This window comes from Poecile atricapillus, chromosome 2 (assembly GCF_030490865.1).
Source record: "Poecile atricapillus isolate bPoeAtr1 chromosome 2, bPoeAtr1.hap1, whole genome shotgun sequence".
Taxonomy (NCBI): domain Eukaryota; kingdom Metazoa; phylum Chordata; class Aves; order Passeriformes; family Paridae; genus Poecile; species Poecile atricapillus.
This window is the reverse complement of record NC_081250.1, coordinates 115,410,554-115,434,053: the sequence shown is the minus strand read 5'-3', so window position 1 is coordinate 115,434,053 and position 23,500 is coordinate 115,410,554. Positions and strand designations below refer to the sequence as shown.

Here is a 23,500-nt window from a genome sequence, read left to right as displayed (position 1 = left end):
TTCACAAAGCCAAATTATGTTCCTCTCAGTCATCACCATGGGCACTCCTATGCTATCCTGTTTTTCAGGCCGTGGATCATTGAAGGCAAATACCCAGTGGGATGCTGGTTCTCAGAGCCATATGTATCCCACAGATGGGAATTCACAAGGCAGTTTTCTGGCTGGAAACTTATGCATGGATCTTGACAATGGAACATATTTATACAGAGTTCTGGTATGCTCTCTAGCACGTTTGATGTTTTGCTTCAGGCTTTGGATACTTTGAGAAAACCTGCCCTACAGCCAGAGTCCCTGCCCTGGTGAAATGTCGAGCTGCCTGTATGTTGTTTCTGACTCTTGTGATTGAGAGACACCTCTTGCCTAACCTGCATCATGATACTTATATTGTAAAGCACCTTGATTCCAAAGGAGGAGAGCCTGCAGTGCATGCAGAGGATAAAATGCAGTGAGAATAAAGTAAATTACACTTGACGGTTCTTTTTCTTTAGTTGTTTGTTTAAGAATCAAATTTCTGTGGAATTTTTGGAAAAACCTGTTCTGAGATTACTAGGCAGAGTTTTTCAAAACCATTGTCTTCATAATCTGTTTAGAATGCAGCTTTCACTGCCTTTCACTTCAGCTTCAGGCACTAAGTATTTCTGCAAATCACTCCTTGTAGACACATGCCAAGGACTGGGAAAATTAATGACCTTCTCTGTAGCATTGAGTTTAAATGACACAGAGATCTCTAGCAGAATCTGAGACCTCTAGGACAGCATTCAATTATCTGACTCAAAACATTGATTTCTGAGTTGCTAATGGGATTGTGGAATAAGTAATTAAAAAAACTGGCTGAATTTGGGTAGAGTTCACAGAAATGACAGCTACACCACTATCCCTGTCTAATTTCAAGTTTCCATCTCAAAGGAAGGTGTTCAAAGGAAAAGAAAAAGTAGGAAAAGTGTGCCAGATTTTTTTGACACAAACACAACTTTTTTTTTCTATTAACCTTTATGTTTTTAAACGCACTGTTTTGAATGAATAAAAGCTGAAGAAACAAAGCAGGGAAGCAGACACTAATATGTAAAATTTCAGCCCAAACAATGGCAGTTTGGCAGAGTTGTAGGTTGGCTTAAATAGAGGAGTCTATCATATAATGGCAAGTGTTTGGCAGCATGATGAAATGTGATCCACACTCATTCTGCAAATAGTCAAATATACTGGATTTGAGTTCACATTTGTACTTACTGACAGCAGCATTGGTTCTTGTGTAAATTAAGAGGAATTATCCTGCTTTGAAATCAAGGGTGGCTAGAGAACTGTTACAGCAGGGCTTTGCAGCCTGATCAAGGCCTGAGATGACAGTACTTCTATTTAACCTGATAAATGCTGATCAAATTTTATGCTTGCATTTTATTTAGTAAGAATAATTGTACTTGTGTGCATTTTAAAACCTAGTGTTCAGTTTCTGGTACTGGCAAAACCAAAATTGTCATGAAAAGTTAGAGGAGATGCTATGATACTCCCAGAGTATTCTCTTGATCTTCAATAATCCCCTTGTCAAAAGCTTCCCAGCTAAACATGATCAGTTTGTATTTACTAAACTTTACTGGACTTTTTCTATAACTTTTTCATGTGACTTCTTGAGCTTTTGTGTCTAAAAAGTGTCTAAACATGCTGTTGCAAGGAGTTAAGCTGCAGAAATGTTTGAAAAGCAGGTGCATTGCCTTCTCAAACCTGTGGCTTTTAATTTAATTTCATATCTCCAGCCCTTTCACTGGAAGAGCTGCCAGTCTATTCAGCTTGCTATCTCTCTCCAGCCACTTCAGTTGAGGTGTACTTGCATGCTATTCATTTGCATCTCCCTTTTCTGAGTGTGTAGTGATTTCTTCAGAAACTCCACTTGCTTCTTGGAGCTGGACGTCCTTTTCTAAGTTATGTTGCTTCTTCACCGATATGTTTAGTTGTTCATGTGTCTTCCTACCTACACCCCAGTTGTTCATTGAAGTTCATGCTTTCTTGCCTGGTGTAGATATCAAGCTTACTGTAGTACTTCACTGGATATTGGGAATTAATTCTAAGGAAGGAAATCAAACAGGCAGCAATCTGTGGTGTATGTCTCCTCTACAGTACAAGAGCTATGTAACATGGCAAAGATACAAGACAAGATGATGAATGAAAAAATTAGTGAAACAGTTTCCATGCAAGGCAGGCCTAAGTTAGCTTAGACTTTTCAGCTCTGTAAGAGCCTACAAAAGGGAGAGTACTAAAAATTTAGATTTCATATCACAGACAGAATCATAAAGGAACCATGAGTGATACTGATGCGATAAAGCATGAGCAAAATCATTAGCTAAGAGGAAAGGGAAATAGTGAGAAATGGGCTCAGAACCAGCTAATAGAAAGCTGTTGTTAATAAAATGTGAAATTAAGCTGTGGCACTCCTTGCCATGGGATGTTGTCAGTACAAAAGATTACATGGGCATGAGAGAGGGCTGCCAAAATAGTGGAAAAGGGGGGTATTAAATCTGTCTAGATAAGATGTCTATTTAATCCCTAAGTCCCTAAATCACAAGTGGTGTTACTTCCCCAAAATACTGCACACTTGTCTTCCTCGTGATCTACTGTTGGCTTTTCCTGGAGCAAGGCTGCTGGGCTGATGGACTTTTGCTCTGGCCTGCAAGGACCATCGTTGTGTTGCAATGAGTATTCAGGGATCCCGAACCGGAACAAATCACCCAGAACTGGAACAAATCACCCTGGCTAAGCCAGATGCCTCGCTGTCACAGAAACCATGTCTGTCTCTGTGAACCTATACAGAGCCACTTGCAAACTAGTGAAGTTTTTTCCATGTAAACTTAAAGCCAGTGTTTTGTTGTCTAGAAAGCCTTTTAATTTCCAGCCTAAACTTATTTTGATAAGCTTACACTTACACTTCTTTGTTCCAGACATCTCTTTTGTTTACTTATTAAGAACTTCAGTCTTCTTTTTTTTTCCTGTGGTAAGATATTTTTTGCACTATCCCAGATAAATTTTTGTGACTATATAGTATCAGATTTATACATGGTGTTCCCAGCAAGATCTTGGTAGTCTGCTATAGTAGCATCTTTATGTCCCTCCCTGTACTGAAAATACGGCTGCTTTTTTTGAGTCATTATATTTTATTTCTTCTGAACCAGCTCTCTTTAGTGACTTTTACTAGCTGCTTATAGGAGGGTTATCCACAAATTTTTTCCTTCTCTACTACTTCCAACTAACAGTTCATCACTTCTCAGCAGAAACCACTGTCTCTAGGAGCTTTACTCTGTTCTTTGTTGATCCTTTTCATTCTGTTTCTGTCCTTAAGATTCGTTACCATTTTTCTTGTGTGTTGTTTCAGTCTGCACTATACTTCTGCTACCTCCTAGTTTTGTATTTTCTGCATATTTTTGTAATGCTCTCTTAAAGGCATAAAAAAATTCTAAACGAAAGTGTTAAATCAAAAAAGACTAAAGACCAGTCTTGGCAGAAGTCCATAACTAACATCCTTCCACCTTTTTCTGAAAGAAATCAGTTGTCATCTCCTCTTGATCGACTGCTTTTCCTGTCTATACTATTCTTAAACTAACTCCTCTTTCTCAGCTCAACAAATTACTGCTCAGGTGGTAGTGTAGGAGATTCCTTATTGAGTGAGACTAGAAGTATTGTACTTCTTTTGTATAAAAACTATTTGTAATATTGAAGAAAAGCAGGGTGTTTGACATGGTTCAGCTTTTAAAAATCATGTGACATTTTGTTTGATTTTTTCCTCACCTACATGTTTTCATTCTTTCATTGAAAATGTGCTCCAAGCAAGAGGCCATGCTATCATCATTAGTTGTATGTCCAGATAACTTTACTTCACCTTTCTCAATATTGAAATGAGGCAAAATTATTCACTTGGATTTAATGTTGTTGTGAGACTGTTCCATCTCATCACAGCCTTGCTTCCTGTTAAATCAGAAGATAGTATTTCAGTATGAAAGATAAGATGTTATAAGGGTGGTAGATGCTTTTTTTAAAAATTCACATTTCAGAAGGCCCTGTGTTGGTCTCTGTAGTTGATAGCAATCTATGGTGCAGAGGGCTGTAAACTTCTACATTATTTTCACTCTGGTAGGAGTAGTGAGTTCAAACAGTTGCCCACAGCTCTCTCTGTTGTGATTGTAGATTGTCAGATCACACTGAGTTTATTCAAGGAGATCTATGCCCTGCCAATAATAAGATGGACTTGGTCTTTTAGCACCTTTTGTCACCCCTAATAAGGTGAGAGCATCTCAGGATGCCGTGATACTGCGTTAGTCTTCTGTGCTCAATCTGTTCTGTCGGGTTGGGTCTGCAAGACAGAGCTGGTGCCAAATCCCTATGTTCAGCAGGGTGCTGAAGTTGCTGCCATTCCTGACTGAATGGCAACCGAGTACAGCTAGGACCATGCGATCACAGGAGTCTATGCATGCTCTTGGGGCTAGAGATGTGGGAATACCCAACTGCTCATCCCTGTTCATGAGGTGGCTCTTCTCTGCCTCCTCTTGTGCTGGCACAAAACCACACCAAAGACTTAGACTGCATGGAAATGGTTGGAATTCTTTCTGTAGGGTTAATTTGACTGTTTTAGCTCTCTACGGTTAACTTGAATGTTTTAGGTCTCTGGCCTGGCACAGAGTGTGGAAAGGAAAGGAAAAAGAAAGGAAAGGGAAAGGGAAGGAGGAAGAAGCACTGAACTGTTTCAGTGTGGAGGCATGCTGAAAATAACTAAGTTCTGGGCAGACTAACAGAGTGCTGACGTGTGCTGTCTTCAGCGTGACAGCTGGACAGATGTGTCCATCTCCAATCCCAAAGCATTAGCCAAGACTCTGTGCCAGAGCTGTTACCCCTGCCTCTGAGCTGCTCATGGATGAAAAGCTGAAAAGCTCAGCTGCTTTTGCTGCATGGTCTGGCTTCCAGCAAGGAGGTGGCTTGTGTCAGGCCAGCTTGGCATGTTGGCTGGGCATGGTTGCCTCTGCCTATGGTTGACCCAGTAAACAAAGTGCTTGTTTAGCTGGAGGTAGCTGCTTTGCTTTTGGGATTGGATCCAGAGATGAGAAGGTAGCTGCTGAAGTTGCTTGCCAAGGCAGCTATCAAATCTGATGACAGATCAGGCCTTGAGGTTAACTAACAGCAATTATCTTTACCGTAGCTATATCTATTCTGAGTGATTTTTCAGGGGTTTGTTTTGTGTTGAGTTTTGTTTTGTTTTGAAAAGTTGATGCCTCACAGTGCTGGTTTGTGTGTAATTCAAGGGAAATATCAGCCCTCCTCTTGGCAAGTACAGCCTTTTGGGTACAAACCTCAAAGTTGTGGTGACAGGTAGGGTGGAAATGAGAAATTAAAATGTAAACGTCTGATACATTCTTTTATTTTCATTTGGGAAAGGCTCTTCCAAAAGCACCCCCCTGCTTTGGTAAGAAAGCAAGTGATTTCAGGAAGAAACATGTTGAAATCATCAGGCCATCCATTGTACCTGTTTTGGCAGTGAATTTTTTATCTTAGCCATTCATTTGCATAACCCTAGCTCTTTTTGACTGTTTTGTACCCTTTTCTTTAGCAGATGTTTCCCCCCAGAACTAGTCATGGTGTCAGCTTGTGCAAGGTGGCAGGACTGGGTGAGTTTGGGGAAAGGATGGAAGTACAGGTCATAAATAAGTGTATTGTGTGTGGTTGATGATATGTAGCAAGTGTGGTTTAGTAAGATGAGCTTACTAAATTTAGTGAGATGAGCTTCCAGCTCTTTTTGCAGAAGAGGATGCACACCTTCCTTTACTCTGGCACATTTCTGTGAGATGATAGGAGGCAGGAAAGAAATGTAATTTCTACAGCCAAGTTTCTATGTGTTACTTTTTCAAGTGTTCTTACTGATAGAAGGCTTGGGTGGGTGCTCTGCCAGACTGTATTACCCAGCATTAGCTGGTCATGAATCCATGCTTCGTGTCATGACATTGCTTTTTTTCTTGAAGGCTGCTCATCTGGGCAGTTACAAACACTGATGGAATGATCATGAGTCTCCACATCTCCCTTTTCGCCCTCTGGTACTCAGATTTCAGTAAGTAGGGCATTTGCAGTTTGAAATTTGTAATTGTAACATTATCTGTCAGAAGTGAAGGAAAAAAACCCTGCTAAAATAAGTAGCGTAGAACACACTAGATCTGCTTCAGATAAAGCTGACCATTATCCTGTGCTATTAAACCAAGCGTTCTAAAGGATTAGTAGATACTAAGAGATTGGTTAATTGTAAGAAGTAAGGCTGCCAGTGAAATCTTTATTTGAGATTCCAAACGCAAAGATCTCTTATTAAAATTTATCCAGTTGTTTAGCTTTTCTTAACAGAGGGTTCATAGGTCACAGAAACAAGTGCAGTATGAAATTTCATACTCAATAGTCACCTGCTTTTAAAGAAAAATAGTCATATTCCATCATTTCAGAAGACAACAGTTACTGCTTTTTGCTGCCAACATATGTTCCTGTGTGTTTACATTTGTGTGTATTGTAAACTGTTTTGATTCTTGTTATTTTTATTTTTAGCAGTAGAAGCCCTTACAGCCTCCAAAGTATTTAACTGGCTTTCTTTCTAGCCACTTTTTCCTAAGAAAAGGTGACCATACCAGTGATGTGAAAAATTCTGCCTGCAACATTGCCTTGCAATTCATTAACACTGCTGCTTTGCCTCTGCTTGGCTTCATTTCACTTTTTAGGCTCCCTTCTCCTCTTCACAGGAATCCCTGTTTGGGGGATTTATTTTACCAACTTGTCATCTGCCACATAAAGGGACAGGCGAAGGGAAAAGAGGGCTTTCTTATTATAACTGTTTCATTAAGAGAGCCTTGTTATTCCTAATCCACTATAATTTGTCTCAGTTTCCTCTTCCTTAATCTCATTTTGCTCCTATTTCTGAACCTTCTCACCTTCGTGCTGGTGACACCTCCCTCCCTGATCTTTGGGTTTGGACGAAACTGGGAGGTGTGGTTAGATGCCAGAAGCGCTCAGTTATTACTTACACAAGGAAACTTCATCCTGTCTGACAAGCATACTATTCGTAGCCTTGAGGGATATACCTGCAGGGCACTGAGTTTCCACTCAGAATTTAAGTAGATTAGATTATGTATACATATTTGTTGTGACTTGGCGGGTATCCCAGTGCCCAAGGTCTTAAAACATATACTTTGCTATACTCGAGGCAAGCTCAGCTGCATGTTTCAAGAGATGCTCTGGGGAGATGGGAGGCTGCTGTTTGGAGTCCACAAAGGTGTTATCCTCTCTAGATCTGGTACAACACAGGAATTCTGACTACTGTTCTGTCTAGTCCTGTATTTTTTCTTGATATTAGGTGCTATCAGATGCCTCAAGGGGTGGAATTACTGTAAGATACAGAGAAGATCCTCTCTTATTTAACTCTCTGCTGATTTGTATTTTGTCCTGGAAATAGAGGGTTGCTATTATTTTTTCCTGAAGCCCTCTTGAAATCATATTATAATTTTGGATGATCTAGTTATCTATGTAAATCTTGTCTGTCTAACTGTATGTTGCCTTCTGGCATTTTATCTCACAGGCTAATACTTTGCTGTTAAAAAACAAGTTGTGCTGTTTATTCTTTTAAAATTTGCTATGCTGTGGCTTTATTGAGTGTCTCTGTCATAAGAACAGATGAAACCTGTTATTCTGAATCTGAACAAGTTACTTCATTGCCAATAATTTCAACAGTTTTATCTTGTTATCTTGTTAAAAACAAACAAACAACAACAACAAAAAAAACCCAAAGACACAAACATAAAAATGCAGCCCCAAAATTCAGGTGCTGCAGATGTGCTGGAGGCAACTGTGAAGTTAAAACAGATGTATTTTATGAAATTCTGTTTGGTATGGCACTTCTCCTTAAAAGGACCAATGACCAATTGTTTTGATTATTTAGAAGGAAAAAATTCCATGAGAACTGTTACTGAAAATGACTAACTTGGCATTTGTGATCTGTCGCTCTCTTACAACATTTGATGCAATACTGAATTTAAGATAGCTGAAATGTCCAGTTAGCTGCTCAGTGCTTCAGCTGCTCCTATGTGACCTATTTATTTCATTTTCTTGTAAATTGCTAATGATATCTATAAATAAATACTCCTCCTTTTTGTAGTGCTGTCTTCTTTATATCCAAACCTTTGTAAATAAAGCACAGTCTGTGCATTTGATAGAAATCTGCAAGACTCATTTTGCGATGCACAGTGACCTACAGGCTTTGGCATCAAGGAGCTGAAGTGATTCCTTGGATTTTGCCACCAGAGCAGGGAAGCCTTGGAAGGGGGAATGTGGCTCTGCAGCTGCTCATGAGTGGTGAAGGCTCTGAAAGAGCACAGTGGTTAAGGCTGCACTTTAGAAACTAGGGATGGATGGGTCTTGTTGCAAGAGGAGGGAAGACTTGACAGAGAGGTGGGCTGGATTTGGTGAGTAGTTTTATTTCTTTCTTAAGCAAGGACTGGAGGTTGATAGAAATGAGTAAGCTGGTATGCCTCAGATATGAGCTGCTTTTCTCAACACTGCAGAGGGGGATGTGAGAGAGATGGGACCAGGACTTAGCAGATTCGAAATGTACATATCCATCTGACCCATTCCTTTGGTGTCCTAGTGGCTTATGGAAGATTTTTGAGTACAGTAATTACAAATCCATTTGTGTTATCTATTAGAGTAATACCTTAAAGGTAGAGGATGAGGATTAACCCATTGTGGGGATTTATTTTTTTTTCCTACATTATGATAATTCTTCCTATATGCTGAAAAAAGATTTTTCTCTAACAAACAGAAACTACATGCAAAATTTACTGCATTTTCTGTTTTTCTGTTTTCCTTTTGTAAGTATGGAAACATAGGATTCACTTAAGCAGACAATAGGTAAGATTATCCCTTTCTGAACTTTAAAATGGATGAAGTGAGAAAGAATTTCTAGGCTGATGGTTACTGAGACATAATTAACAAATTCAATTCACTATGGCTTAGTCCACAGTAGGATGTTACATTGAACACAGTGCAGTTCCTCTTACAGCATCATGTGTCCATGCTGAACTGCATTCTCAATGTTGCATCACAAAGGACTACATACTGTAGTAAATGCTTGTTGTGGTGAGCTGGGCTCTACTCAAGGTTTCTTTGGGTTGATTGCTTACAATGCACTGGAATTTTATTTCTTCTCACCTGGCTCACTACCCATGTCCTGCTTTACTCCAGGATCATTCTGAGTAGAGGTAGATGCTCCATACATGTTGGCAGGTAGGCAAGAGTGCTGTTTTTTGTGATAGAGGTTGTAGGAAAGTTGGTTATAATAATTGATTAGTTTTAAAGAGTCTGCCAAGGCTCTCTGATGGAGCCTACTCAGATATGAATCGTTACGGGATGGACAGGTACAGGTCACTGCCCACATAAATGAAAGAAAGAAAACACACCTGGAGCTGGCCTTGGGAATGAATCAGCACAAGGGACCACAAAGGATATAGCAGAAGACAAAGAAACTCAACAGGATTCTTGATCAGTGCCCTCATACATGCTCAGGGCTGTGGTTTTGCAAGTGACATTGCCACCAAATCCAGGAGTGAATTATTTTTCTTCTCTCAGATGGTGCACAGTGCCACAACAGAGGCCTGAGGTAAATGGGTTTTAAAAAAAAAACCAAAAAAGGGCAAAAAAAAAGTCTGTAGCTTCACCTATACTGTAGTGTCCTCCTGGCCTGGGTCTGCTGCAAAGCCCTGTGTCTCCTCAGCTGGGAGCAATATCCAAGAAACAGCTACAGGATCCTGTGGAGGCTGGAGGAGGAAACTGATCCGGTAAGTATTGCATGCCCAATTGCACAATAACTTCACAGGAGGGTTTAAACTACTTTTTCTGGAGCATCACTCCATCATTCAGGTAGCAGCCTTTCCCTTGCCATTTAACTTAGCCATTCTCAAACTTAATGTCAGACTCCTGTTTTATTTCCTTTCTGTGAACTCCTCATCCACACTCACTGACCACCTCTAAACTTCTGCACTCCAGCTACTGTCCCTCCATCCTTTCATTTCTCTTACTCTCTCACCTAGAGGATCAGCCTTGTTGGTATCCCCTACCCCTCTCCCTAATCTTTGCTCAGCTAGCTTTACCAGTCCAGCTGTACGGAAGGACTTCTCAGAAACTTTACTGTGTCAGCTCCCTGATACTTGCCATGTCTTCTCTTTCCCTTTGTTCTCTGTGCTCTGTGTAAAAGACCTGTTTCATGAGGAATAGCATCAAGTTATCTTAGCTGCCCAGATCAGTTGTCCTCACTGTCCAAATCTTTGCAACTCTGTCCCATACCTACCTTGCCTTACTTGGAAAGCCTGGAGATCTCCAGAACGATCGTGTTGACCCTGCTCTTGCTGTTGTCACCATGGAGCTCACTGCCTTCTCCCTGCCTTGCGGGCCCTGAGGCTGTGGGGAAGGCAGGAAGCAGCCCAGCACAGTTAGGCACAGCAAGGAGCTGCCTGTCCCAGCTGAGCTGAAGCCATGGCATGGCTCATCTCCATGCTCCCTGGAGCTCTGCTCCTTGTGTTGAATGCAAGGGGAGATAGTTTGAAGCCTGGAGGGAGCCACGTGTTGGGGTTGTGCACAGACATAGAGAATGGATGGAGATGTATGGGACTGCTTCCTCCTGCTGCTGCCTGCACCCCTGCCTGTGTGACATCCTTCAGCTTAGCAAGCGTTGGTTTGCCTTCCTCCCAGTCAGTGACTCTCACAACTGTGCTGCTGACTCACGTTTTGTAGTTTGTCCAGTACCTGACTCCACAATTGCAAGAGCTCTTGATCACACTTTTTGATGGTTTTGCATTCTTTTTTCTTCACTCTTGTTCCCCTCAGTGAAATGTCATTTTCTCATCAGTCTTACTTTAAAGCTTTAATGATATATTACTTTGCTGTGCCAAGTCCCAGACATGATTCACACTTTTCTGCCTCCTTTCTCTACTGATTTGATCTCTCATTTCCTCCTCGCTAATCACAGCTTTGGTTATGCTGCCCCCCTGCTCCAGACCTTAGTCATGCTCAGTGTTTATTCATCCTAGAACAGTCTCAAATACAAAGCTGTGCTGTTGCAGAGTTTCATTACTGTACTCAATCTTCACTCAGGGTAAGTGAAGAAAAGAATTTTGAGCTGTGTTGCTGTTCTAAATCTTCTGTGTAGTAGAATGAGCTAGTGTAGATCTAAAAGCTGCAACAGAAATTACTTACCTTAGTAAGTATATTTTACAGTAATTTTCAGGAGCCATAAAAAGAGTAAAAATAGTGTGTAACAGGGAGGTTTCACACAAAAAGTGCAAGTAAAGGAGGTGTCAGGTTGTTGGTTTTGGGGTTTTTTTGTTCCCCTCTAAGGAAATGCTCTTCTGACACTCTTGGATGAAGCTTATTGATAGGTAACCTTGCAGTGCATTATCACAGTTTGCCTATTGTCTTTATAAATGAGGTCATTAAATGTCCCAGGAATTTGTTAGGGAGTGCTGTCCTTCAGCATAAGGACAGCTAGTTTCCCATGTATGCAGTTAAATATGTAATGCGTATTAGTTTTTTCTTTAAAAACCAAACAAACAAAAAACCAACAAGCAACCAAATGCAGAATCCTTTATACTCAAATTCCCTATCCAACAGTATCTGACCATTTCAAGTTTTGAAACAATAGCAACCATTTTAGCCCATTACATATGTCTCAGAAAAACCTACAACGGCATATGTAGTATGTGGAAGTAATTTGGAAAGCATCTTGCAGTTTTGAAGGGCTCACGGTGAAAAGAGAAACTGGGAGAAAAGAATCTAAATGTGATCATAAGGGAAGAAACTAGTTAGCAGTATTAAAATAGACTTTGTAATGAGTGGGGTGACTAGTAACATCTTTATTTTTTCTGATTTCTCTTAGCACATAAAAAAGCTGAAGCCTATATGAAGAGGGGAATTAGTAGCTAAAAGATAACCATCAGATTTCAGAAGATAAACAAAAGGTGGATCTGAACCTTGAAATTGTCAGCTCAGCAAAGGCAGAGTGGTCAAAGGAGGGTTTCCTGGAGAACCCCCAGAAGATTGTGATGGATTATGCGTTTCTGGAAGGGGACAAGAAACAGGCAGTAGAAAGGTGCTAAACCTAAACAGTTCTAACAAAACACTGGTCAAGCATTTTATCTCCAACACCCTGCAAAACACAGGAGATATTTCAGATTGAGACCATTACATCAGTTGAGCTGAAGTTTTTCCTGACTATTCTAATTCTTGTGTGTACCATATAGAGGAGCACTGTGCAAGACTTGCTTTGTTTGTAAGGTCATTATTTTTCACTGAAGAAAATTCACCGCTAAATCAGTAAATAAATCCATTTGTCTAAACACTTGTCTCAAAAATTAATTGAACCCACAACTATTGCAAAATTCATCTCTTTACAACTTTTTAAAAATAAAATTAAACTAAACATGCCTTTTTGATTGCAAACTTTTTGCTAGCCTAGAGCTGCTTTCCCACAGCGTGAAAGGAGCTTCAGCATCTTGTTGGAGAGCACTTTAGAAGAAGACCTTCTCTGGGATTCACAAATCATCTCTATTTCATGTTTCCATCTGCCCTCCAGGATTTTTTCCCATAACGTGCATGAAACATTGATGCATACCATACAGTCATAAGACTATTTTTATTCCATCTTTTTTTGTCACCATCTTCCTTCCACCTTTCTGGAAGCCTGCCCTACTAGCAGTTTGCAGCTGTTCAAGGCAAAGTCTTGCATGTGTTTTTCTCACATCACTTAATGTAGGCTTGAAATCGAGGAAGCAGAATCTCCTGAGTTGCTTAAAAAAAAAAAGAGGAGAGCTTATAAGGGGCCTGGTATTTTAGACTGTGAGAATAAAATCTAAGTTTCAGGACATCTGGGTCTTTCATTGTAGATCACCCAGTGTTGGTGAATGTTTACTGTGGTAAACTGTGTCCAGCAAGACTGAGAAAGTCTTAAGCCAATGTGTTTGGAGGTGGAGCTGGGACAGAGTCAGGCAACATGTATGCATTTCACAACCTGCTTTTGTGACAGCAGGGAACCCTATCTCTGTCTCTTGACATGACATGGAGAAACCTTGTGCTACTGTCAGCCTTCCTGACTTGGTTGTCCTGCCAATAACAAGATGATTACCTTGTGATTTAATGGTAAAGTTGTTTGGTGACCATGTTACGACATTTCACCAGCGTGACAGGAGCTCCAAAAATGGTTTTCTATTGGTGCAGCTCCAGGACAAAATCTGCGTGGACTTTCTAACAGATTCTGGCTTTGCTGCCTGAAGCTGATCCGGTTGTTTTTGCTGGTCACCTGAATTCTGAATATTGTAATCCAGGTGGCTATTCTGGATACTAACTGCCTGCCTTATCTCCCACTGCAATATTCAGTTGTGTAGTTCTAAATTATGCATGACTGCTTTTTGTCGTTCACTAATCTGGCATCAAATCTCAGAATTCTTATGCATTGAGGTGTGCATCCCAAATTGCATTGCACAGTATCAAAGTGCTCTGCAGCAGAATACTTAAAAATGGGACATGGGAACAAATGCAGAGCAATGTACTTATCTCGTTCACAAGGATGCTCTCGTAGTAACAGGGCTTGTGGGGGCTCTGAGAAGTCAGTCTAGTCAGAGTAAGTTGTTTAGGTGTGAGTTAACAGCATTGCACAAAGCTGTACATGAACAGTGTCAGAAATACATTTGGTTTCTGTGGTCTGTGCTGTGCAGCTTCAGAAAGGCTCACTGGTTACAGCTTTGAAGAGGGATTTTCTTTGGTATTGCCTTAAGTATTCTGAATTTTCAGTTAACCTTCCCTAAGGCATTTGTGTTTTAGTTCATAAGGTCATTGATACCATCATCCAGCTTCACAGTTGTAGCGGTAGTAACAAATGCAATCATGATTAAATGTAACATGTTCTATTTATTGTAAAGCAACAGTAATCTATGAAGTATTTTCTTTTCAGATAGAACAGCAGTTCCTTGATTGTAGGTTGTTGTGAAAGTGACTGCTTGGAAATTGGTCAGTCTTTCTTACTTGTTGCCTTTCTTTGAGGGCTGGGATAAGAGGCAGGGGAAACATGGCAACTAGGATCATCAGCATTTTAGTTGGAACAGCTCTCGTAAATAATATGGTTAAAAAAATACAAAGTTACAAAAAAGCAGTGCTAAGCCCTGTCACATCTTTTGCCCCCAGGCAGTGTTGTTCAGGCAGTATGAATCAGGGCAGGAGTGGGCTTCTGCTGTAGGCTTTGCTCTACTGCATGGTTGCCACCTATACCCAGGATGTGGTGTTATATAGTGGGGAAACCATCCTGTCTCTCAGTCACTTTATATCTGTCCTGCATGAGTTGTCTTTTTTTTTCCAAAACTTCCCAGCCATCTAGTGCAGCATCATGGGGGAAATGAGCTCCTGTGAAAGGCCTTGTCCTAGCACAGTCCTTGCAGTTACGATGAGGTATTGAGATTTTTTTCAGCCACCAGCTTGGCCCTCTTATTTGAGGTTGTGTTAACTAGCAGGACTAGAGCACCAGAAACCCTTTTACTTGAATGATAGCTGAAACGGTTAAAAACATCTTCAGTTATGATTTGTTGGGTGACTGTCTCAAAAAGCAAAACTTGTAACACCTATGCAATCTATTTGTGCTCCACAACCTAATTACATTGTCTAAATGGTACATGCTCAAGTATTCAGGTTCAGAAAAATCTTCTGAAATGCAAGTATGGAAAATCATGGTTTCAGGGGTAGTCTGGGCCATGCAGGCCTGTTCCAGGCAAATCTGAAATCTGTATTTGGTTGGTAGATGCTGTAATAAAGCATAGAATTGGTGGCCAACTGCATAGGAGTGATAACTTGAGAAGAGTCAAAAAAGCATTTGTGAGGAAGTCCTGTCTTGGGGAATTGGAGTTCTTGGGAGGCATCAGCAAGAAGTAAAGATGTTCTTATTCAAAAATCAAAGTGACCTTTATCAAAAGGACCTTTTAAGGAAACTAAGATGCTCTAAGAGGGGAGGTCTTTGCACAAGTAAGTGACAGTTTAAGAGGTCAGTCAAAGGGTAGAAGTAGAAGGTCAGTTCTCAGTTAAGGGAGGGTCCCAGTTAAGTTCCACAGATATCTGTGGAACGTGTTCATGAATGGTATCAGTAAGAGGATGAACAGTTGGGTAAGCAACTTTGCTGTGAAGAACGATGGAAGGACATTAAAGCACTGAGGACTATGCAACAAAATGGGTGATAAGATTCAGTGTACATAAATTATGATGATAACTAAAGGATAACTAGGCAGAACAATCACTGTGATATATTAGATTGACTTTGAGCTGAGTATTACCATTGAGGAGTAAGATTTGGGAATTGTGATTGGTGATCCTGCGAGATCATGAACTCATTGGTCACCAAAACACAATCCAAATATTAAAAATGTACAGAATAAATTTTGAGAATGTCATTACAAGGGTGTATGTTCGAGTTGCTTTCAAGTCCTGCGTGTATTTCTGGAGCCTTCAAAGGTTTATTAGAACTGGAAAAAGCTTAGAGAAGGTCAGTAAGGATGATGAGCTACATGGAGTGGCTTCCATTAAAGAACATTTTTGTAAATTGGGACTTTGGTCTGGGAAAGGAATTAATTCAGGGCAATGTTGTGGACATCTGCAGAAGGAAGATGAAGACTAAGCACTGCCTTTCAAAACAAAAGCATGCACAGTTAGGAGGGAAGGCAGATTCAGAGCCTATAAAAAGAAGAGGTTCTTCATGAAATCACCAGTGGAGAGACTTGTGGGATGACTTGTCAAACATATGTTGCAGATATTGTAAAAAATGATATGGTTTCCAGGAGAATCATGGACTATTGCTTGGAAGGGTGATGTGCTCAAAGTTGCTAAACAGAAGCTAGGTATGGTTCAGAAATTCCCTGACATCAAAGGAGTGAGTGGTCTGAAGAGAATCAGAGAAATAACCACACAGAGAAATATCTGTGACCTGTTCTGTACTACTTAGCTACTACTGAAGATAGAATACTGGCCTAGATGTCGCACTAAACTTGCCTGCACACCCACGCTCATTCTAAGGTGTCTTGTGACAAAGGAAAATACTTTTCCTTAAAAATATCAAATTAGTTCCTGACCATATTAGTGTTTAATCTCATGCATCTTTAGGTTGTGTGTTTGTGCTTGCACGTGCATCTACAGGATTTGCTTTTGCATTTTATTATAAAAATAGCATGGGCCTGTATGCAGATTAAATAGTAATCAAAGTTTATTTTCACAAAAGCATCATCACTTCACAAATGGGTGCAGATTATTCTTGCGGAGGAGGGGTGGTGGTGTGATTCCAAAATGCATGAAGACACTTCCACAGGTTTTAAAAATTCTACCATTAATTACACTAACAGTGTTATTTGTATCACAGTCTCTCCAAACTTTTTAGAAAAACATCTATGCTGTGCCATAGAAATTCTTAAAAATCCATAAAACCACAATCATGAGATGTGTTAGCTCTAGGCAGCTCTTTTTTCCTTTTATTTAGTATATAACCAGGAATCCTTTGGAACATTTAGTAACCAAAACTGAGCTCTCAAAACTGAAAGTGGACCTAAGTGATCTGAAACACGGAAAGCCCACAAAGAGATGCTGGATGGTATTGTGATTTTTTTTTTTCTTTAAATTACAGACTATTAGGTCATGCTAAAATAAACATTAGTAACTTCATGTTCTACTTTTCCAGAAACATAAGGAGGAAAAAAGGGCAAGCATGATAGAATTTTTCTTCTATATTCTGAAAAAAAAGTCGTGTAATCCTCTTTCTAGTGTAGTATTTTATAAGAATGGGTTACTTTCTAAAATTAAAAAGCTGGTTGTCTAAATTTCTAAATAGTACAGCTCTCAGAATTGCATAGAATTATGACCATAAAAAAAAACGTATTAAACTCAATAGTCATATCTATATAAGTATCTATTTTTGTATGATGGCTTCTGTCCCACAGGAATCTAGTGGGTTTTTTCCTCCAAGTGCTTGCTTTTTTAATTAATAAAATATATGTATATTTAACAGATGTTTACTGCTGAAATCTGTGTATTTACTGCCCACAAGAAAAGAAATGTATAATAATTGTAGTGCATTTATTTCCATTGCTACCCAAATTTCAGACTGGTGTGAAGGGATTGGGATTTTTTTCTGTTCACCCACCTGCAGTTTCTGTAGGTTTGTGGTGCAAAAAAAAAAACAAAACAGCAAAGCCTTAAATAAAATCTAGTATTGATGAATCTTGTCTTTTTCTATCTTCTATACTCTATTTTTTGTAGCATAATCATCATTCTGTACACAGTAGATATTAGTAATGTGCTGTTACTAGCAGCAGACTACAATGGTTGCCTGGTTTTAGTTTCAGTGGTTATGTTATTTCATTGTATTCTAGATGTTAGGCTGCTTCCCTGAGGGTTGAGCTCTTATGTGTTATTATCTCTAAGTCATTCTTATGTTTATATCAAAGATTGCTGGAGAGATATTACCACTGTTTTTCCCACATCATTCCACCTCCCTGCAGCAGCTTTCGCAGGCAGTTCTCCTGCTGCATGCCTGGATTTGGGGATTTGGTTGTGTCTTCCTGCAGCCTGTGCATGCTCTTGCTGCTGTCCTACCATGCTCCCTCAGCCACCCCTCTACACTGTAGGCTAGAGCTTGAATCCTTGGAGCAGGATTTCCCTGAATTGGGCTGTGTGCTATAAGCAGGTGCTGAATTTCAAGATAAGATAAATACATCCTTGTGTATGTTTTTTAAAAACCCACACCACAAAACTATCTGTTCTTTTGTGATGGTTTTGCATATGTGTGCATGCTTCCTTTACATGAAGCACCACTGTACCATAGGGCCAGTGCCTACATCTTTGAATGGTTATTTGCGGTAACTGTTGTCTGAAAATGCAGAAGGCCAAGTGGCATCACCCACCTCTCAATGCCATCTTGTCCCACTGGAGCCTTGGTGTTGGACTCCTTTATCTTTTCACGTCTGTCTGTCGGCTTATGAGAGGAAAGGAGCTGTAAAACCCTGGCTGATTCCCAGCTGCTCTCAAGTGGGGTACCAACCAGCTCTCCCCTCTTGCTGCCTGCCGTACAGAAGGCCAAAGTGCCAGAGACAGGGCTCTGGGGGCCAAGATCTGCCCCTCCTGCCATTTGGCAGTGCCTTATTTTTAGACAATTGTGCCAGGTGTCTACATGTTGCTCAGATCTCTTCCAAATTACACCAAAAAACAGACAGAAAATTAAATTTCACTTTGTGAAAGTGCAGGTGCAATCTCTTCTGGCCTAGTCAGACTTTCAAGCAGAAACTCACTTTCTGGTTGTCTCACCCTAGCAATACCCAGCCTCCTTTCTCTCCTCCAGCATCAATGCCTCAGCTTGAGTTTCCAGATGTAGAACCACAGAGAGACTTCTGTTGCCTCTTTCCTCCTCCACCCCTATTCAGCCAAGAACAAATGGGGGAGGATCAGCATCTTCCTACAAAGGCCAGGATTCTCTTTCTAAATATGGGCAAAGGTGAGCAGGCTCCCTCAGCTGTCTATTAAAAAATGACATGCTGTTCAAATAAATGCAGATAAAATGGCCTGCCAAGCACAGGCAGGGATGTAGACCCCTGAATCAGTCAGAGGACTTGATTTTAATTCAAGTTGGAGAAAGGCACCTCTAAAGTCATCAATTCAACATCTTTGCATGGATTTTTCTTACCTGCTTGACTGTTTTCATTGGTGGGATCAGCTCCTCCATCTGAGATCCTGTCTTATGGAAAGTTAATTCTCTGAAAGCCACAGGTGGGAAGCTGGATCTTCTGCTGCCTGCAGCTACTCTGAGGTGAAGCTTCTGTCTGCTGCAAAAAAATGTAGTGTTTTTCTACAGAGCCAGTCAGACCTCCTACTCTCTCTCTGAGGCCCTTACAAGTGTGCAGTAGGCACGTTGGTCCTTGTTGTTCCAGGAGGGGTGTCTGAGCCTTGCAGGGCTGCAGGTCCCAGCATGCTGTCCTGGAGCAGTGCAGGCACTTTGCCTCTTCTGCCCTCAGCCCCTTCCAACCAACAACTATATCAGCAGGAGGATTAAATCTGCTCCCCCACAAAATGGAACTGCCTAGCGAGAGGCTTGTGTGTAAGCCCACAGCACAGGGAAAGCCAGAGAAGGCTACATGGTGCTCCTTCTTTGGTTGCCTTAATGTGGGGTTAGATTCCTTCATCTTCAGGAGCTCTGGCAACATTTGTGCCATTTTAAGAGCCCCAGCTGAAGGGGGTGATGTTTGTAGTTGAAGTCATAGAATGGTTTGGGTTGGAAGGGATTTTAGATCATCTAGTACTAGCCCTCATGCCGTGGGCAGGGACACCTTCCACTAGACCAGGTTGCTCAAAGCTCTATCCAACCTGTCCCCTTGAACACTTCCAGGGACAGGGCATCCACAGTTTCTCTGGGCAACCTGGTCCAGTGACTGCCTCGCAACAAACGGAGATGCTGTCTGACAGTCATTTTGGCTCCTCCGAGCCACACTGAGTGGCTACATCAGTTGTCTCTTGCTGATGATTTCACCAACTCAGCTCCCCCAGCTATCCCTAGGTGTTCCTACAGAGCAGATTTTATTTGTCAGTACTTTTTAGTCAGGTGACTGTTTTTCAGTGCTTTTTAGACTATTAGTCATCTGGTACAGACAAAAGGAAAAATAATTACAAGTAATGGTGGCTCTTCAGGGTACATGGGTAATGGAGGCACCAAAAGTCACCTATTGTCCTTTACTCTGAATGGGCCTTTTCTGTTTGCAAACCTGAGGGAGGTTGTACTGGGGTGTCCTGAGATTAGTTTGTTCCCCTGAGGAGCAGCAACTCCTTGCTTCCTCGGGTTGTGCTTGTTCATCCTCTTTCTTCGTCAGCAAGGATGCCAGTCGGTGTTTCAGCTTTCCAAACCTCACACCACAATTCCAGCTAGGCCATCAACTCTTGCCCATGTATTTCTCTCCCATGCCCCTCCTCCCTTTCATCAACCACAGCAAACCTTGCCAGCTCAAGTCACATCAGCACCCAAACCCCGGAGATGGGAGCACAGGTTTGGGAGCATCAGGGGAGAGGGAGGTTGCCACTTGCCAAAGCAGCGCGTTGGTGGCAGAGGTGCGTGCAAGTGGATTTGTGCCACAGTGTGAGTGAAGAGCAGAGCTGGGAGCTGCCACTGCTGCTGGCCATGCTAGGTGGGGCACTGGTGAGCCTGGCACTGCTGGGGAGTCCTTTGCCTTGTGCAGAGCTGGGAGGGTTCACAGGCACAGCCTGGATGGACATAGCTGACTTCAGAGGACTTGGTCCTGTCCGTGTGAGTACGTGCTCACCTGGGATCTGTGCAGACAGCACTTCTTAAAGAATCACAGTTTCCGTAGGGTAAGTAACCGCTTTCCATTTTGTTTCCTTAAAGAAATATTTGAAACCCATGATGATTCTAATGCTATTAACTCCTTACTGAGTTCTGCTGCTATTACGATTCTAATATTTCTAGGGCCCTTCCTTTGGTTTAAAACGGATTGATTTCACGAATTGAAGCTACATTTGCTGTTTTTGTATAAAAGACAGAATGACAAATACTGTGTTCTCATTATTGCTCTTTTATTTTGGAATAAAATAACCATGAAACTGCCATTTTCTTTTACTGTGCTTGAACCCTTTTATGTATGAAATACAAGTTAGGAGGAGGATTATTGGTTATATTTCTGTATTGTCTTCATTATCCTTTTAGCTGAGATATCAAATGTTTTAAAAGATTTTCAAGTGTATTTTATCAGATTTTTAAATAGGAGCTGTGAATTTGGAAAAAAAAACAGTGATACTCTTTAATATTAAAAAGGAATACATTATTTTATATTTATATTTTATATTATTTATCTTCCACATAAGGGTTTCAGAGCACTGTTTTTGGTTGAAATTCAAATATTATTTAACCTGGAATTATCAGGGTGTTTGGAGACTTAGCAGAATTAGTGCTTCACAAATTCTGGAAGATCTGATAAATTGTAAGAATTCTAAGAATTCTGACAAATTAGAGAAGTCATGTTTTGTTACTAGTACCCAAGTGGGTTTTGGGCACATGCATGTGACAATGCATTTTGCAGTGTGATGCTTCTCTGGGTGATGTGGAGAATAGTTTGAACTTTGTTATTCATTAAAAATTCTTCCTACCTCATCTAGATGAAAAGCTTAATAACACTACAACTATAAGCAGTTACAAGGAGAACGGTACATCTTTGACCAGTATTATGCCTCAGATATTTTCTAACACCAAAAGCTTCTGAGAAAGTTGGTCTAGAAATCAGCATTACGGACAACTTTTGTCTTCTGTGCATAAGGAAAAGACTTTTATCCAATAACATGCCTATTGTTGAAAAATACAGGAACTATTTTATCTTTTCACTTAATCCTGTCAAATGGAGTAGATGTTTTCATTATTCATACAAACATAGCCCCTTTTGTGTGTACATTCTTGAGCTCTTTACATAATAACGACCCTGTAGAAATTGTGATCTACCAATTGTAGGTGTAGCATTGCCCTCACTTGGATCTACTGCATTGTGATTTTTCTGTATTCATAAGGTAATGAATGAATGAGAGTACCTGACTGTCCTCCTTCATTCTTCTCAGCATTTTAGCTACTTCTCGTGTTTATCTTATTTATTTACTTGTTCCAGTTGCTTCATTTTCCCCTGATTCCATAGTCCTTCCCTGTCTCTGAGGGCATCTACTTTTTGCTAGAGTGACTTTAGATGTGTGGTGAGCAAACAGGAAATAGTCTGTAAATGTGAATAGTGAAGGAACTAAGTCCATGAGGACTTAGTCCATTACATCTATGTGTCTGTCTTAAATACTGTCTACTTAACAATAGTAGTACATTAATAGAAACATCTGGGGAATGAAACTCTTCCTTTGTGATAGTGGAAGATGTTGAGGTGAGCATTGCAGGGGAACTGATTTATGAGGGTCTTGCTGGGAGAGGAGGTAGGGAGTCACCAGCATTTTCTCCCTTAAACAAGGTGATTGGGGACCCCAAAAAGTGGAGGTGAGGGTTGTGCTTATTAGTTGGAAACAGAATTTTTACTTTGAGTAGTGGAGCTGTTTCTGCCTCCTGCCTCTATGTACTAAGCCCCACATAAATGTTTCTCAACCCTCAGAGAGCTTCAATTGGTTGCTCCGAAGCACTTCTGACATTAATAGGTGTTTAGGGACACCTGTTTGCTCACATTTGTGCTCACCGACAGAGAATGCTGGGGCTGTGCAGAGCTGAACTTGGTATCAAAAGGAAGAATGATTTCTGGAATGAATGGGAAGCCAGAAAGGAAAATGTTTTGTGTGGGGGGAAATGTTACATTACTTCAGGGCTCCTGCCAAACAGCTTCAGCCTGCTGTGGGGTATGAGCTCTGTATAGGGCTTTGCCCTTACACATCTGGAAGAATTGGACAGGATAAACCTCCCCATTACAATGAGGCACTGAACATGTTTTCTGTGTATACCTGTGTCATCCAGGAGGCCTTCTAGCAAGAAAAGGAAGACCTGCTGCAAATTTACAAAAGGATGATGGCAGGGAAAAGGGAGATATAAGGGAAATTCCAAAAAGGCCCTCTCAGTTTGCTCAGGCATACCTAGACTTGCCCTCTTCTGGGATTTACCTGTAGCACGTTCATCATTAAGAGGTTTTATTATTTTTTTAAAATTAATTTTATTTTCCTTTGCAGGTCACCTTTTAAGCTGCTATTTCCTGTATAATTAAGCAGAATGAAGGCATTAGGTTCTAGTAAAGTTGGGCCTAATCCAGAATCTTCTCTTATTCAGTCCTTTCTGAGTAAGAAACTCAAGTCTGGGCCCAGCATTTCACATATTTCGCTGTTACATCTAAATTATTTGTGGTCTGTGGATTTTAATTTTTTTTTTAACTTTACAAAAACTCCTTTGCTTTTGTCTAATTTTATCTCTTTATGTGTCACTGTCCAGCATAGCATTAGTTGAAATTATGTAAGTATACTGCAGATTGAAGTGCATAATCGCTACTGATAATGCAAGAATGATTCCTACAGTTTATAATTAACAGTATATAATGTTCTGTGCATGGGTTGGATCTGTCCCTTTTAACTTTTCCTTTCCGATTCTTTCCAATCCCTGGTCTTGCCGCATCAGAGCCTTTATGAATGCACTGGTTTCGCTGGAGTCTAGTCCATTGTTCCTTTTGTTTTTCAGACCAGTAAAAATGGGAAGTACTGGATTCTGGTTTCCTCCAAGAAGAGTCAGCGGAACTGGTTAAGACCAAAATCTGAGGACTTTAGTGGGCAAACATCAGGTGTGCATTGAACAGAGGCTGATTTAATCCTGCTTTAAGTATATGCTTCTTTAAAAATAGTATTATATATAAGCTTTTGTGTAATGTGTTTGTTATATTTGATACTGCATATAATCATTCATCCTGCAGTTGTGAAAGCA

General features: G+C 40.6%; 1 protein-coding gene across 2 annotated transcripts in view; it reads left to right on the top strand.

The window, feature by feature from the left end:
- Positions 1–23,500, top strand: part of PLAG1 (PLAG1 zinc finger) — a 52,201-nt gene that overhangs the window by 17,580 nt on the left and 11,121 nt on the right. For both annotated transcript variants that reach the window (XM_058832728.1, XM_058832727.1), the window contains exon 2: positions 23,261–23,360. The gene's annotated coding sequence lies outside the window, so the exon portion shown is untranslated. The remainder of the gene's footprint in view (positions 1–23,260; positions 23,361–23,500) is intronic.